Here is an 18,445-nt window from a genome sequence, read left to right on the forward strand (position 1 = left end):
GGTGAACCAGGAAATCAAAGAAGAAGTAAAAAGAAACATGTAAACAAATGAAATGAAAACACAGTGGTCCAAAACCTTTGGGATGGCAGCAAAAGTGGTTCTAAGAGGGAAGTATATAGCAATATAGGTCAACTCAAAAGCAAGAAAAATCTCAAAAAAAACCCGCCTAATCTTACACTGAAAGGAATTTTATTTTATTTTATTTTATTATTTAAAAAAAAATTTTTTTTTCAATGTTTATTTTTGGGACAGAGAGAGACAGAGCATGAACGGGGGAGGGGCAGAGAGAGAGGGAGACACAGAATCGGAAACAGGCTCCAGGCTCTGAGCCACCAGCCCAGAGCCCGACGCGGGGCTCAAACTCCCGGACCGCGAGATCGTGACCTGGCTGAAGTCGGCCGCTTAACCGACTGCGCCACCCAGGCGCCCCAAAGGAATTTTAAAAAGAACAACAAACAAGGCCTAAAGCCAGCAGAAGGAAGAAAATAATTAGGATTAGAGCAGAAATAAATGATTATAGAAACTAAAAAAAAACCCAATAGAACAGATCAATAAAACCAGGACCTGGTTCTCTGAAAAAAATTCATAAAATTGATAAACCTCTAGCCAGACTTCTCAAAAAGAAAAGAGAGCACCCAAATAAATAAAATCACAAATGAGAGAGGAGAAATAACAACTAACATTGCAGAAATACAAACAATTATAAGAAAATATTATGTAAAACTATATACCATCAAATTGGATAATCTAGAAGAAATGAATAAATTCCTGGAAACATATAAATGACCAAAACTGAAACACAAAGAAATAGAAAATTTGAGCAGACTGATGACCAGCAAAGAAGTTGAATCAGTAATCAAAAAACTCCCAAGAAACAGAAGTCCAGGACCAGATGGCTTCATAGGCGAATTCTATCAAACATTTAAAGAATTCAAACTTATTATTATCAAATTATTCCAAAAAATAGGAAAGGAAGGAAAACTTCCAAATTCATTTTGAGACCAACATTACCCTGATACCCAAACTAGATAAAGAACCACAAAAAAAAAGAAAAAAAAAAAAAAAAAGAGAACTACAGGCCAATATCTCTGATGAACATAGATGTAAAAATCCTCAACAAAATACTAGCAAACCATATCCAATCCAATGATACATTTAAAAAATCATTCACCACAATCAAGGGGGATTTATTCCTCGATTACAAGGGTGGTTCAATATTCACAAATCAATCAACATGATACATCACATTATTAAAAGAAAGGATAAGAACCATATGATCATTTTAATAGAAGAACAAAAAGCATTTGATAAAGTGCAACATCCATTCATGATAAAAACCCTCAGCAAAGTAGGTTTAGACGGAACATACCTCAACATAATAAAGGCCATCTATGAGAAACCTAGAGCTAGTATCATTCTAAATAGGGGAAAACTGAGAGCTTTTCCTCTATAGTCAAGAACAAGATAGGGATATCTACTCTCACTGCTTTTATTCAACATGGTACCGGAAGTTCTAGCCACATTATCGGACAACAAAAAGAAATAAAAGGCATCTAAATTGGCAAGGAAGAAATCAAACCTTCACTATTTGCAGATGACATGATATTCTACGTAGAAAACCTGAAAAACCACCAAAAAACGGCTAGAATTTGATACACTAATTCAGTAAAGTCCCAGGATACAAAATCAACATTCATAAATCTGCTGCATTTCTATACATCACTAATGATGCAACAGAAAGAGAAATTAAGAAAACAATCCAGGAGGGAGCCAAGATAGTGGAACAGCATGGAAGTTTTTTGTGTATCTCTCATCCATGAAATACAGCCAGACCAACACTAAACCATCCTGCACACCTAGAAAACTGATCTGAGGATTAACACAACAATCTGCACAACCTGAACCACAGAATTCAGCAGGTAAGCGGCACAGAGAGGTGAATTTGGGGAGCGAGAAGCTGCGAAGGGCAGGGAGGTCCTTTTGCGTGCAGAGAGAGGATGGAGATGTGGGGAGAATATGGGAAAAGCACCCGTCCCCAAAAGCAGCTGGAGAGAAAATGGAAAATTGGAAACAGCCGCAGGGAGTGAACTAAAAAGCGAGAAAGGAGAAAGGAGAGGGTTTAAATTCCATTAAGACTGTAAACAGCGGGAACAGCGGGAGTCTGCAACTCCACAGCTCGATACCTGGCGGTGCTCCGCTAGGAAGGGCAAATCCCCAGGAGCAGAGTGGGGTCTGGGAGGTTCTCGGGCCACATAGGGAGAAGCGGTTCCAGTGCTGAAAGGACATTTGGTAGAGACTGTGAAGCCACCTGGTCCTAGCAGACCCCAGAGAATGGCCACATTCACTGGTGCTGGGACAAGGTCAGTAAGGGTGAAGCCTGGTGCCAGATGTGTGTTGTGATTTTCCATAATCCCTGACACGCTGCTGCTACATGATCTCGTGAACTTTTTCTGGGGCAGCTGGCACCTGGCCACAGTCTCTGGGAATCGGCAGCAGCATGGTCCCGCGAACATTCCTGGGTGCGGCTGGCACTCAGCCATTGCTCGGTGAGACCCTCCACAGAGGGATGGAATGGGTGAAAGCTGCAGTCCCTCAGAAGTAAGGGGCTGGGGAAAACAGCCGCATCTGAGACAAAACTTGGGAGAGAGGTACTACCTGGGGCTTGGTCACAGACAGTGTAAAACTGGGGAGTGGATGAAAGCTGAAGACAAAGAATGGGTGCACGATTGCTGATTAGGGAGAACAGAGTTCCGAAACCAGAGACTGGGTAGCTGGGTGACGCCATTTTTACTGCTTCGTTGCATGTGCATGCACACCTACAAGCGCCACAACAATCCACCCCATTAGGCTAAGAGCGCCATCTAGTGGAGAACGGAGCCGATTCACTAAGCCCCATGCAACTGGGCCAACCTGGCTCTTCAAGAACAGAAGTCTCACCACTTGCTTAGTTTATGGACTATAAAGCGCTTCATAGTCTGACTTCTAGGAGAAAACAATGTAATTTTAGTTGTATTTCAGTCTGTTAGCAGGTCCATCTATTCAATTTTTTCCTTCTTTGTTTCTTTTTTCTTCCTTCTTCCTTTCCTTCTTTCTTTCTTTTTCTTTTTTTCTATTTTTCATTTCCTTTCTTTTTCTTGAACACAGAAAGAGAAAAAAATCATTTTTATTTTCAATTTTTATTAAAATTTTTTTCTTTAATTTTTTTCCATATTTTTTACTTTTGTGTAAACTTTTTCAAATTCTATTTTACTTCCATCATTTTATTTGTCTACTTCAGTGTATTCATTTTTTCACATTTTCAAACGATTTCCTTTTTTTCTTTTTTCTCTTTTTCATTTTTTCTTTTTCTTGAATACAGAAAGAAAAAAATTCATTTTTACTTTTAATTTTTATTAAAAATATTTTTCTTTAATTTTTTTCTACTATATTTTTTACTTTGGTATACATTTTTTCAAATTCTAGTTTACTTCCATCATTTCATTTTAGTCTTCTTCAGTGTATTGTTTTTCAAATTTTCAAACAATTTCCTTTTTTTTTCTTCTTTCCCCTTTTTTTCTCTAATCTGTCAAGCCACTTTCAACACCCAGAACAAAACACATGTAGGATCTAGCATCATTTATTCGATTTGTGTGTGTGTGTGTGTGTGTGTGTGTGTGTGTGTGTTAAAGTTAAAAAAATTAAAATTAAAAAAATTAAGTTTTTTTAATTTTAACTTTTTCTACCTCATTAATTCCTTTTCTCCCTTCAAAATGATGAAATGAAGGAATTCACCCCAAAAGAAAGAGCAGGAAGAAATGACAGTCAGGGACTTAACCAACACAGATACAAGCAAGATGTCTGAACCAGAATTTAGAACCATGATAATAAGAATACTAGCTGGAGTCAAAAATAAATTAGAATCCCTTTCTTCGGAGATAAAAGAAGTAAAAACTAGTCCAGATGAAATTAAAAAATGTTATAACTGAGCTGCAATCACTAATGGATGCGGCGGTGGCAAGGAGGGACAAGGCAGAACAGAGAATCAGCGATATAGAGGACAAACTTATAGAGAATAACGAAGCAGAAAAAAAAAAAAGAGGGAGATTAAGGCAAAAGAGCATGATTAAAAAGGAACAACATCAGAATCATAGAGATCCCAGAAGAGAAAGAGAGAGAAATTGGGGTAGAAGGGTTATGTGAGCAAATCATAGCAGAAAACTTTCCTAACCTGGGGAAAGACACAGACATCAAAATCCAGGAATCACATGGGGCACCTGGGTGGCTCAGTCGGTTGAGCATCCGACTTTGGCTCAGGTCATGATCTTAACGTTCGTGGGTTTGAGCCCTGTGTTGGGCTCTGTGCTGACAGCTCAGAGCCTGGAGCCTGCTTTGGATTCTGTCTGTCTGTCTGTCTGTCTCTCTCTGTCCTTCAACCACTGGTGGTCTGTCTCTCTCTGTCTCTCAAAAATGAATAAAGTTTAAACAACAACAACAACAATAGCCCCCCCCCCCCCCCCCCCCCCCACTGCCTAGTTGCAGACAGGCTCTCCTTCGCTGTTCTGCCCACTGCTCCTTTGTGGTATATCCAATAAACTTGTATCTCCTTTGTTTTGCCTCAGGTGAATTCTTTCACCCTCTGTGTGTGGGCTTCCACCCAATCGTCAACCCACATTTGGGGGTCCCCATCTGATTGAGAGAGACACCACATTTAGACACGACACCAATGTTACATTAGTTTCAGCTGTACAACACAGTGATTCAACTTTTCTGTACTTATGCTCACTGAGGACTTCCAGAGCACAGCCCCTACCCCACCCACATTCTTTCTTTTAGTGTAACCACACCCTTCAGTACACCCTGAGGCATAACATCTTTGATCAGCTCTGGAGATAGCAGGTCTTACAGGATGTGGGGTTCTTGTCTTGGGGCTGCCTAAGACATGCTTCTGTCCTTCTGTCCATAGCTCCCCTTAATAAACCATTTCTTATCCTGCTGGCCTCATTGGCCTATTTCTTCAGTCTTAAGACTCTTTGGCCTGGGGCACCTGGATGGTTCAGTTGGTTGAGGATCTGACTCTTGATTTTGGCTGAGGTCATGATCCCAGCATCGTGGGATTGAGCCCCATGTCTGGCTCTGTGCTGGGTGGGAAGCCTGCTTAAGATTCTCTCTCTCCCTCTGCCCTTCTCCCCTACTTATGAGCTGCTCTCTCTCTCTCTCAAATAAATTAAAAAACAAAAAACAAAAAAAGACTCCTTGGGCCTTAGGAGGTCATTTTGCGGATACATAGAACCGATCATTAAAACAGTTGATTTTCGGAAAAGATTAATAAAATTGAGAAGAACTGATTAAAGTAAAAAATAGAAGAGGCAAATTACAAATATCAAGAATAAAAAAGGAGATATGACTACAAATCATTGAGAAAGAATAATAAGGTAATATTATGATGGGCTTTATGCCAATAAATTTGACAACCTAGATGAAACATACAATTTCTTGGAAAAACCTAACTTAAAACTGATACAAGGAGAAACAGAACATCGTTACAGCCACATAACACTGCTAAAGAAATTGCATTTGTAATTTTAAAAACCTTCACTTGTGAATTCTATCAAAAATTTAAAGAAGAAATAACACCAATCTTAGACATACTCTTTCAGAGAAAAAGAGAAAGGTGACACTTCCAGATTGTTTCCTGAGGCCAACAAAACCCTGGCAACAGAGCCTGACAAGACTATTATAAGCACAAACTATAGACCATTATCTCTTTTTTTTTTTAATTTTTTTTTAACGTTTATTTATTTTTGAGACAGAGAGAGACAGAGCATGAATGGGGGAGGGACAGAGAGAGAGGGAGACACAGAATTGGAAGCAGGCTCCAGGCTCTGAGCCATCAGCCCAGAGCCGGACATGGGGCTCAAACTCACGGACCGCGAGATCGTGACCTGAGTTGAAGTTCGGACGCTTAACCGACTGAGCCACCCAGGCGTCCCTAGACCAATATCTCTTAAAGAGACACAAAAACCTCAATTAAATACTGGGAAATTGAATCAAGAAACATATACAAAAGGATAATACACCATTACAGTATGAAGTTTATCTAGAAATGGAAGGCTGGTTGGTTTAACATTCAAGACTTAGTATCATTCGTTGCATTGACAGAGTGAAAGAAAAAAAGTTATAGCATCTCAATAGATACAGAAACAGCATTTCACAAAATTAAACATCCATTTATGACAAGTTTCAGCAAGCTACAAAAAGAAGGGAATTCCCTTAACCTGATAAAGAACATCTACAAAACATTTTAGCTAACGTTAACTTAATGATGAAAGACTGAATGCTTTCTCCAGGAGGCTGTGAACAAGGCAAGATACTGTTATGGATTGAATGTTTAAACTGAAACTCTACTCTCCAACGTGATGGTATTTAGAGGTGATGTCTTTGGGAGGTAATTAGGAACAGATGAGGCCCTGAGGGTGGAGCTCTCATGCATGGGACTAATGTCCTTATAAGAGTCATGAGATCTTGCTTCCTCTTTTTTTTTTCCACCACATGAGGATACAAGAAGTCAGCTATCTGCAACCCAAAAGCAAGTTCTCACCGGAACTCAACCATGCTGAAACCATGAACCCAGACTTTCAGCCTCCAGAACTGTGAGAAAGTAAATTTCTGGTGTTGATAAGCAATTCAGTTTATGGTATTTTGGTACTGCAGCTCAAATGGACTAAGACAGATGTCCACTCCTGCTACTTTCATTCAGTATTATACTGGATGTCCTACTTAGTTTAATAAACCAAGAAAAAAGGAATACAACGTATAAACGTTGGCAAATAAGTGGTAAAAATGCCACAAACAACATGACTTTCTATATAGGAAATTCTAAGGAATCTATGAAAAAGCTACTGGAACTAATAAGTGAACCGGCAAGATTTTAGGACACAAGATGAATAATAAAAAATAAACTATATTTCCACATTTTAGCAAAGAAAATTGGAAGTTAAAATTAAATCAATGATTTAAAGTATCATCAAAAATATGAAATGCTTATGAATGAATTTAATAGAATAAGACCCATCCACTGAAAACTATAAAACAATTAAAGAAGACCTACTTAGGGGGCACTTGGGTGGCTCAGTCGGTTGAGTGCTCGACTCTTGATTTTGGCTCAGGTCATGATCTCATGGTTCATGAGTTCAAGTCCTGCATTGGGCTCTGCGCTGATGGTGTAGAGCCTGCTTGGGGTTCTCTCTTGTTCTCTATGCCTCTCTCTCATTCACGTGTGTGAGCTCTCTCTCTCTCAAAATAAATAAACTTAAAGAAAAATAGAAGACCTACTTAGGAGATGTACACCTATTCAGGGATTGGCAGATTCGATATTCTTAAAATGTTAAATTGCACTATCCCTCAAATTATCTGTAGATTGAATGGAATCCTGATCAAAATCCCAGCAACTTTTTTGTAGAAAATAATCAGATGATTCTCAAATTTATGTGCAAATGTAAAGGACTGACAATAGCCAACATAAACTTGAAAAAGAACAAAGTTGGAGGACAGGCACTTCTTGATTTTAAGGAATATATACACCTATATATTATAATACACCTGCAGTAATACACCTATAATACACCTGTAGTAATCAATACAGTCTAATATTTGTATAATGATAACAGTTGAATAGATGATCAAGTGCAGAAATAGACCTACATAGGGGCGACTGGGTGGCTCAGTAGGTTGAGCATCTGACTTCAGCTCAGGTCATGATCTCACAGTTTGTGAGTTCGAGCCCTGTGTCAGGCTCTGTGCTGACAGCTCAGAGCCTGGAGCCTGCTTCGGATTCTGTGTCTCCCTCTCTCTCTGCCCCTCCCCTGCTCATGCTCTGTTTCTCTCTGTCTCAAAAATAAATAAAAAAAAAACATTAAAAAAAAAAAAAGAAATAGACCTACACATATATGGTCGTTGATCTTCAACACAAGTGCCAAGGTTCAATGCAAGAAAGGATAGTCTTAAAGGGTGCTGGATGAACTTGAAAATATATACTTATAAAAAAAGAACTTAAAAAAAAAAAAAGAACTTGACCTTTACCTCACGCCATTTATAAAAATTAACCTGAAATGCATCATAGATATAAACATAAAAATGTTTTAAAATTATAAAATTGCTAGGTGAAAACAAGGGAGGAAATCTTTGCAGTGTTCGGTTAGGCAATGTTTTCTTAGGCAGGACACAAAAGCATTAACCATAGAAAGAAAAATTAATAAACTGAATTTCATCAAAATGAAAAGCTTTTGCTCTTCCAAGGACACTTAAGAAAATCAACAAGTCACACATAGGGAAAATATTTGCCAAATTCATCTTATAAAAAAAAAACTTGTATTTAAAATGCATATTTTACAATTCAATAGTAAATTAAGCAGTGCAATTAAAAGCGGGAGAAAGGTTAGAACAGACATTTTGCCATGAAAAAAGTGGCAAATAAGCACTTGGGAAGATGCTCAACATAATTATTCACTAGGGAAACACAAATTAAAACCACTACAGACCACTAGAATGATAAAATTCAATGAAGGACAATACTAATTTTGGCAACGATGTGAAACACTTGCTACTCTGAAAAACAGCTGGACTTTTTAAAAGATAAAGTTAGGGGCCCCAGGACGGCTCACTTGGCTGAGCGTCTGACTTCGGCTCAGGTCATGATCTCACAGTTCGTGAATTTGAGCCCCACGGCAGGCCCCATGCTGAGTGCCAAGCCTGCTTCGGATTCTCTGTGCCCCTCTCTCTCAAAAGTAAAAATAAACATGAAAAAATAAATAAAAATTAAAAAATAAAAAAATAAAGTTAAAATACACTTACCATACATCCCAATGATCTCAATGCTAGATATTTACCCAAGAGATGTGATGAAAATATCTGTCCACTCAAAGATTTATACTCAGATGTCCATGGTAGCCTTATTCACAATAGCCCCAAACTGGAAATAATCCAAATGTCCACCACCTGATGAATGGGCAAACAAATTGTGATATTAAAAAAAAAAAATCACAAAACCCCGGTCCATTCCATGTAATGGAATACTACTCACCAGTAAGGAGGAGCAGACCGCCAATACAGGCAAAGACACTGATGAATCTTGACGAAATTTGCTGTTAAGTGAAAAAAGAAATTCTACTTCTAAAGCCTCTGTTGAAAAAAACAGGTCAGTGGTTGCCTGGGTTTGGGGTCGGGGTGGAGAGTGACTGCAAACTGGCACCAGGGGATGAATGTTCTCTGTCTCATTTGGGGTCCTGATTACAGAACTGTCTACGTTTGTCAAAACTCATCAAACTATACACTTAAAATGGGTGAATTCTATTGCGTGAAGATTACATCTTAGTAAAACTAATTTGTAGGAAAAAATACCGCCTTTACAGAAGGAAGTAATTCTATTTCCTTTTTTTTTTTTTTTTTCCTAAGTAGGCTCCATGCCCAAAATGGGGCTTGAAGTCACAACCTTGAGATCAAGAGTCTCATGTTGAGCCAGCCAGGTGCCCTATTTACTTATTAAATCAAATAAAGCACTACAGATTTTCTAAAAACAAAAGAAAGAAAGAAAAGGAAAGAAAGAAAGAGAGAGAAAGAGAGGAAGGAAGGAAGGAAGGAAGGAAGGAAGGAAAGAAGGAAGGAAGGAAGGGAGGGAGGAAGGAAGAAAAGGTTTAATTTGTGTTTAATAATGTTCAGAGCGAAACTGTAAGGCTTATTAAAGGGACTTTCGATAGAGGGTCCTAGGAGCCAATTAGCTGATTTAACCACTACAATAGGCCTGTTACTTATTCATACCTGGCAATCCAGGTAAGGCTGCTTTGCTCCTTCAGAGCATGTCTTGGTGAAATTAAGACATTGGAAGAGGGTTGCCAGTGAAGATTCATTCCACACTGGGAATAGCCCAGGGGAGCATTATTCTAAGTGGAATACAGGCTGTGTTCAGTCTGGGCTGGTCTCTGAGTGTTCCCCTAGCTGAATGAATAGGGCCCACGTTCAGCTCCCCTAACGATCTGATCAAGTAAGAGGATGGTTGGTGATGAAAACCAATCTCTTTGGAAAGCTGAATTTTCCATATGTGAATACCATATGTTGTTCACACCCCTTGGGAGATGCCCTTTAAAAAAATCATGTCTTAATACACGAAAGAACCCTTACTCAGGGGAGAAGGACAGTTGTTCTTCTTAAAGAACTCCAAATAAAACATCCAATGAGCTAAAGCATGAGCCAGCTAATTAAGGAGGGCACATGGGATTTGGTTTCTTTAACCAGCTTGACGCAAAGCAATCCCCAGGGGGAATCTCAGCGCTCAGAGCCAAGGTCAGCTGTTTGCAATGTCCAAGTAAATATACTGATGCCAACTTCAAGGACAAGGCAGAGGGATAAAGAGCAAAAACAAATGATAATAAAGACGTGTTCTTTTTGCTGTTTCTAGAGAACACTTGGTAGAGAAAGACAGCTTTGGGGCTCGAGTGAGTCACTTGACCACTCTGGGTCCACCTCTCTCTCTCTCCTCTCAATCACTCTTTCTGGTTAAACACCATCTGCTTCCATGGGCTATTATGAGGTTTAAAGAGAATGCACGCAGGGCATCTTAGCACAATGCCTCGTTCCAAGTAGCTCAGTGAATAGTAAATGTTATATGTAACAGGATGTGTGAATATTTTCTGTAGTTCTCTACATAGCAGAGGGATAGCATTGCAGGAGTAATTCCTAGAGGGTTAGGAAAGAGTCAGCAACTTGTCATAACAGGGATGCACTTGCCTTCATCAGGGGACGTGGAGGTGAGACGTCCCTCGTGATGGGGGTTTACTGGTTTTTCTGCTTGTTCACCTAGATCCTTCATCCTTCCCAGGAGGCTATCCTCTTGAGAGCTCTGTGACTTGAGCTCTATTGCTGGCTCACTACCAGTTGGGTTTGGCCAGGCTGACATACTAGCAGCAAATCAGAGAGGACGTTCTAGGCATTTCTCCCCTGCTGCCTCCCTGTACTGGCATTGTGCCATTGGCAGTGCTTGCACCCTTCCAGGACTACACTACGTCCAAGCGGTTCCTTTTTTATAACCTCAGCTCTCTCTGGGTTCTCGTGCTACTCTTTCCTTGTCCTCTCACGTCCGGAGTGGAAACGGCTTTCCAGTGTGACATCATCTCTTCTGGACATCTCTTCCATTAGCGCTCCGCACACCTCTATCATCAGGCCCTTTCTTGGCGTCTGCTTGAACCATCTAGGGCAAATGCTCTTTTCCGTAGGACCTTGACTGATCAGAGGTCTCACAGAACTCGTAAAAGCGCCCGCTAGAGGAGGGTAAAGTTTTCACTGTCTGGCAGTTCCAAAGAGTGCTAGTTAAGCACAATAACGCAAGTAATAATTTCCCTGCTCCCTAAAAATTTTTCTGGAAACATTAGAAACACAGGTAGTGAGTTAGGGGTGGACTAGTCAAGCCCAAAGTGGGAGAAAAAGAGAAGCTGCTGCTGTCTGGCCATGAGCCAGAGCTCGAGCGATGGGAGGAGACGCTCCAGCTCAACGTGAAGTTCAAAGCCTGAACTGCGACGTGAAATTGATAGGTTCCAAACGGGCCAGGGGACCTTGCATTATCTGAGAATAATTAGAAAAGCCATAGAGCCTGCTTCCACGGGGGAGAGGAGGAACAGCCCCAAGAAATCTATTTCAAAGGGGAGTGGAAGATGGATTTACTTTATTCTGGGATACCGGGGCATGCTATTCGATACAATGCGCCCTTAGTTTCAGCCGTAGGAGCGATAGTTACAGCTCTAGAAAGGCTTGTTTGCACAGCATAGGTCACGGGGTGGAGCCCAACTGAGAGTTCAGCTGCACGCAGGCCTACCTAGCTCTGGCCTGGTTACCAAATCATTAACCTTGCCCTACTGGGATGGCAACGAACCTGTTCATTTCCTTATCATTTTAGGACCCGAGAGGTCTTTTCCTTCCCGTTTCTTTGCCCTGTATCCTGTGCGAGTGCCACACCGACTTGCAGATGTATTTATACATTTATATGCCGCCACAGAACCAATCAGCCCAACTTCCTTAGTTTAACTTTGGTCTGTACTCTCTGGTTAGAGAGAAAGAGAAGCCGAGTGTTTTTTCTGTTTAGGTGGCATGCAGAAATCCGGGATGGATTTACAGGAGAGGCATGGAACCAGAGAAGCGTTACCCAGAGGAGGACTGTTTTCACCCCAATCTGACTTCACGTGGTGCAGGTGTTTTATGCCACTTTCCAGGGGATGATACTTAGCTTTTTAGGCTCTAAACTTCTATTGTTAGGGCATCCCTAGGTGTTTGGGTCTGGGAGCCTGACTCTCTTTGACCAAAACCATATATATAAACCTAAAATGCCTGTTTGTTAATTAATGAATTAATTGTTCATATATTAAGTAGATCTGTAATTACCATGACCAAATAGTTGTGTCCCTAACCGATATATATATTTTTTAATGTTGATTTATTTTTGAGAGAAAGAGAGCACAAGACGGGGAGGAGCTGTCAGCACAGAGCCTGACACGGGGCTCAAACTCACCAACCGTGAGAGCGTGACCTGAGCCGAAGTCAGATGTTTAACCGACTGAGCCACCCAGGTGCCCCAATATATTTTTGTCCTATTTGCAAAATCTATGTGGGAAGCCAGATTCCAGTAGGATTACTTGGTGAGCACAGAAGTGGCACAAAGGGAATCAGTTGGATGACTTGAATGGCTGATGTCACGTAGGTATGATCTATAGCAGGAGTCTGGCTGTGTCAGGTTATCTTGGTCCGTGGGCCAGGTGCCCCCTGGCCTGGCTCTGTGCTAGAGTTACCAAATCAGAGTCGGTGTCTCTGATTCTTGGTCATGCTTCAATTCCCAACCCAACTACAACCTGACAGATCCTCTTTCTTGAGGAGTGTTAACAAAGATGCTTCAAGGTACGGTTCCCTTTTACTGGCCTGGGAATCTCTCATTGCCTACTGAAAGGGTGGGCCTATGCCGGCTGACTCCATCTTGTTCTGTGTCCTTCACCTTGACCACACCTCCTCCCCTGGAGTACCCCCCCCCCCCCTCACCTGCCTAACAGGACTCGGACCCTTCCCCAGCCAATTGGCTGAGGCCATAGCCATTACCTCACCAACTGCCCCTAGGCCCCAATAAAACCTTTGTCCTTTTGAAACTCGCTTTCTCTCCCTGGTATCTCACCGCTGTGTCGGTGCAGGTAGGGGATTGAGCTCGAGCTAGCTTGAATAAAGGCTCTTTTGCTTTTGCATCGGACTCGGCTCCCTGGTGGTCTTTGGGGATCACGAATTCTGGGCATAACACCTACCTCTGATATAACTCTTTCTTCATTTATATGATTATCCTCTGAGAGGGCAGATTTTCCTTTTGTCTCCATCGCCTTCGAGAATCCTGATTGTGGGTCATGTCTACCACCTGTGGGTAACAGATGGGAGTGTGATGATCTCTAAGACTAGTTCTTGCTGAGTGCAATACTTTTCCTTTAATTTAATCTTTTTTTTTTTTTTTAAGTAAATTCTATGCCCATTGTGGGGCTCGAACTCACAACCTCGAGATCAAGAACCACATACTGACTGAACAAGCCAAGGTACCCCGAATGCTAGTTTGGCTCCTTGGGAGTGCAGGGCAGGTACAAAATGGTACGGGAGCCTGAAGCCGCCTGGTGAGAGAGTCGTTAAGGTGATAGTCCATCAGGCCACAGATTAGATAAGAAAGTAAACAAGGCCAGGACCGGTAGGTATTTCAGAAACTCCGGCTTCTGAGCCATTTCTCTGAATGGTTTTTGTCCTCTGCACCTCATATCAAAGGTTATTGTTTTTTAATGGTCACGTCTTGGATGGACCTAACTCTACCTCAAAAATCTAAAACTCTGAAAGCCCACACTGAGACCACAAACTCTCATCCTTCTAGGTCTTGTTCTTTTACTTCCTTTTTTTTTAAAGTTTATTTATTTATTTTGAGAGAGAGCGAGAGAGCGCGCACACGGGAGGGGCCGGGAAAGGGGGAGAGAGAGAATCCCAAGCAGGCTTCACACTGATGCAAGGCTCTAACCCACGAACAGGGAGATCATGACCGGAGCGGAAAAATCAAGAGTCGGATGCTCAAGCAACCGAGCCACCCAGGCACCCTTGCTCTTCTACTTCCACGACCTTTAACCCTCAACCTCGGAGGAACTCTGAAATATCTTAATCCCTCTATCTCCCCGTGCGGGCCACATTTCCTTTCTTATCTGATCTGTGGCCTGCTGCACTATCACTCTGACGACGCTCTCCCCTGCCAGCTCCAGGCTCGCGTCTGCTATTGTCTGTACCTGCCCCGCACACCCAAGGAGCCACACCTGCTTTTGCCTGTTTGCTTCCGCACCTGGGCAGCAGCAGGAGAAACAATCAGCCGATCAGAACCACTTTGGATGTAAACTCTTCAATCATGACGGCACCCATCTTGTAATATATGTGTATTTTTTCTTAACCTGGTGGTGGTCAGCTCCTCTTCCGTTTAGCAGGTAGAGAATTACACCCTCTCGTCAAGGCCTCTCTCTCATTGACCCCGAAGAAAATTAATAAAAGGAAAGCTGGTTTAAAACAGAGTCGGGAGCCAGCAGGGGGCGGGGACCTCTCACGGCCCGGCCACCCTTGGTTAATTGCAGACCCAATGGGAAGAGGGGTAGCTTGCGAGCTGGTAACACCTTAGCTTCTACTTTACTATCCCAGCACGAGGAAGAAGGTTTTTCTTTCCGCTCCCGCAACAGCCCAGCCAATGGGATCCTGTCACAGCTCAGCCAAGGAAAGGCCCCTATACGTGGAACTCCCAGTTTATTCCAATAGACTTTTTGCCTAGAACAGCCCTCCCTGCTCCCCCCTTTTCCTCCGTAAAAGAGCATTCCGTTCCTTACCTTTGTCCTCTGGATTTGTCTGCGGTTTTGCCACAGCTTGCTTGTCCCAGATTGCAGTTATCTGCAATTCCAAATAAACCTGTTTTTGCTGGTAACATAACTGGCAGTTTTATTTTTAGGCTTAGCACCCAAGCTCTGCTTCCTTCAGTTTTTCTTGCATATCCACTTCATAGATAAAATAAAAGCCGTCCAATAGACACCACCTGGACTTCCCAACATAAACATTTACATGCAGCCACGTATATATATATATAGTTTTCCTCCTCTCTCAGAGAAGCCGTACCTCTGCTTACAGCATTTTAAGGTTAAACTTTCCACCTGGGCTCTGATTAGGTTATGGCTTTTTAAAATCATCTGTTTACTTTCTAACCATGGCAACCCTTTTCTGCTAGCTCCTCCTTAGCCTAAAATGTGCTCAATTGGCTTTTATCTTCAAACATAAAACATAGCCCTTCCATTCACAGTTAAGCTCCTTAATAGTCTACACTGATTATGTCTTCATCTTCCTACCATCTGTCTCTTGCCTCTAGTGTTCCAGTGAAACGATTCTGGAAAATGTTACCAGTGGCTTTCAAGTTGAAAAACTCAAGGGACTCTGATTTGATCCCAGTGCAGAAGTTACCAGTGTTGGCCATGCTTTCATTAGTAAGCTTTTGTCATCCTTTTGAATGCCCATCATAGGACCCTCTTCTTCTTCTTCTTCTTTTTTTTAATGTTTATTTATTTTTGAGAGAGTCAGAGTGTGAGTGGGTGAGGTATAGAGAATGAGGGAGACACAGAATCCGAAGCAGGCTCCAGGCTCCGAGCTGTCAGCACAGACAGGGGCTCAAACTCACAAGCTGTGAAATCACGACCCGAGCCAAACTCGGACGCCCAACTGACTGAGCCACGCCGGCGCCCCAGGACCCTTTTCTTCTGCTGAATGATCCCTCTCATTTCTATGAGTCTTGGGGGAGGCAGATACTACATCTCACTTGGGGAGCTAAACACAGTCATTGCCAGTGTCCTCTGCAGATAGGGCACTGCCCATGACTCAGGCTTGGTCATTCTGGTGCATCTGACCCAGACAGTGAATCCATAGCTGAATCCATTCTTTGGCAAAGAATCTGGGTGAGCAAACTTCCCTCTGCTATTGGAGAAACATGTTGACAGCTTTCAGTTTCTCCTTGTTCAGGCAATACAAACAGTCTGGTCCTCAGAGACCGCAACTGTTGAAGCCTCCCCCAACCAATTCTGTGGTGTAATTTGTGGTTACGATTCTTATTGCATAGACTCTGGGTCCTCCAGGTGATTCAGTGAGCTACCCAATCAGTAGCCTTACATTTTTTTTTTTTTTCGTTTTATGTTTAAATCAACCAGAGTTGGTTTCTGCTGTTTGCAATGAAGAACTCTGACCAATACAACTTCATTTTTGAAATGCCATCGTTGCTACCTTTGATAGATTAATTCTCCACTCCCATTTCCTTCTTTAACCAGCAATCATTCCAATGTATTAACATGCCTCTTCGAACTTGAATGTATTCTCATATAATATGTGGTGTTTTGTGTGTCGCTTTTCTATTTTTATTTTTTTAATGTTTATTTTTTTGAGACACACACACACACACACACACACACACAGAGTGTGAGTGAGTGGAGGAGGGGCAGAGGGAGGGAGACACAGAATCTGAAGCAGCCTCCAGGCTCTGAGCCATCAGTGCAGAACCCAGCGTGGGACCCGAACTCAGATGGTGAGATCATGACCTCAGCCGAAGCTGGACACTTCACTGACTGAGCCACCCAGGCATCCCTGGGTGCATGTTTTTAAATTCACATAAATGGTCTTTTGTCAGAAACCTTTCTCTTTTCTAACTTTTTTTTTTTTAATGAATTCTTGTTCATTTTTGAGAGAAAGAGAGAGCACTCGAGTGGGGGAAGAGCAGGGGGGTCGGGCAGGACAGAGGATCTGAAGCAGGCTCTATACTGACAGCAGGGAGCCCGGGCTCTAACTCAGAAACTGTGAGATCATGACCTGAGCTGAAGTCGGACACTCAACCGACTAGAGTCACCCAGGTGCCCCTCTTTTCTAACTTTTTAAAAAATCAGCACTAAGTTTTAAAAATCTGCGTTGTTGGGGCACCACTCCCAGAATGGTCAGAAGAGTTGCCAGCGAAGGGGAGGAAAAAGTTTTCCTTCACCCTCGCAGGACCCCTGAAAAAAAAAAAACTGACATTAACAGGAGGAAAGCATACACATTTGACTGGAGTTTTACATGTATGTGGGAGTCTTCACAGGAGAACAAAGACCCAAAGTGGTGACTAGAGCAGGAAGCTTTTCTACCTTTTATTTTTATTTAAAAAAAAAATTTTTTTTTTAACATTTATTTATTTTTGAGACAGAGAGAGACAGAGCATGAACAGGGGAGGGGCAGAGAGAGAGGGAGACACAGAATCTGAAACAGGCTCCAGGCTCTGAGCTGTCAGCACAGAGCCCGACGCGGGGCTCGAACTCACGGACCGTGAGATCATGACTTGAGCCGAAGTCGGACGCTTAACCGACCAAGCCACCCAGGCGCCCCTTTTCTACCTTTTAGACTAATAAACAATTAATTTGTGAAGAATGGAGGAGACAAAGGGGTTGGGGGGCGCCTGGGTGGCTCAGTGCGGTAAGTATCCCCCTCTTGATTTCAGCTCAGGTCATGATCTCACAGGTTGTGAGTTCCAGTCCCTCATAGGGCTCTGCTGACAGCAGTGGAGCCCTGCTTGGGATTCTCCTCCCTCTCTCTGCCTCTCTTTTGTGCTCTCTCTCTCAAAATAAATAAACATTAAAAAAAAAAAAGACAAAGGTGTGGGGGCCAAAAGGAGTAAGTCATGAAGAAATAACTGGAAGATAAGGATTAATTTAAAAAGATTTGTTTGGGGGCCCCTGGGTGGCTCAGTTGGTTAAGCATCTGACTTCGGCTCAGGTCATGATCTCACGGTCCGTGGGTTCCAGCCCCGAGTCTGGCTCTGTGCTGACAGCTCAGAGCCTGGAGCCTGCTTCGGATTCTGTACCTCCCTCTCTCTCTGCCCCTGCCCTGCTCACACTCTGTCTCTGTTTCTCAAAAACTGAATAAACGTTTAAAAAAGTACTTAAAGCGGTTTGTTTGTACATATTTCTCAGCCCCAGATTCCCTGTGTGTGGTGATAAGAACGTCTTCCTTCTCCTAGTACAGAGAAGGCAGCTTTCACGTGGGAATTTCATTGACCTGTTTCAAGGGACAGGGTATGTGGGTGACACCTTTCTGCATTTGCTATTTTCTCAAATTCCTTTTGCTTAAGATATTCAATATGCCATATGCCATATTTTGGGGTAGCATGTCCTAAACCCCATCACTACTAACAATGTACTCATTCCTCACATTTTTGCCAATATAATATATAATATATATTACATATAATATATAATATGCAATATGTAATATATAATATGTAATATGGTAATATATAATATGTAATATATATTATTATATATTATATATGTATGTATTATATAATATAATATATTATATTAGTATTTTTAACCTAAGTATATCTATA

At 41.9% G+C, this 18,445-nt stretch overlaps 1 long non-coding RNA gene across 2 annotated transcripts; it reads right to left on the reverse strand.

Moving 5' to 3' along the window:
• Nucleotides 1–8,829: 8,829 nt before the first annotated feature.
• LOC125150922 (uncharacterized) lies at nucleotides 8,830–15,252 on the reverse strand. 2 transcript variants are annotated; one of them, XR_007146545.1, is made up of 4 exons: nucleotides 14,889–15,252; nucleotides 13,305–13,411; nucleotides 9,059–9,119; nucleotides 8,830–8,973 (listed from the first exon to the last, which is right to left on the reverse strand). It is a non-coding gene; the product is annotated as an uncharacterized LOC125150922 (long non-coding RNA). The 2 variants fall into 2 exon arrangements; XR_007146544.1 differs by lacking the exon at nucleotides 14,889–15,252 and adding an exon at nucleotides 14,360–14,523.
• Nucleotides 15,253–18,445: the final 3,193 nt, after the last annotated feature.

The sequence above is a fragment of the Prionailurus viverrinus genome, chromosome D4 (genome assembly GCF_022837055.1).
Source record: "Prionailurus viverrinus isolate Anna chromosome D4, UM_Priviv_1.0, whole genome shotgun sequence".
Classification (NCBI taxonomy): Eukaryota; Metazoa; Chordata; class Mammalia; order Carnivora; family Felidae; genus Prionailurus; species Prionailurus viverrinus.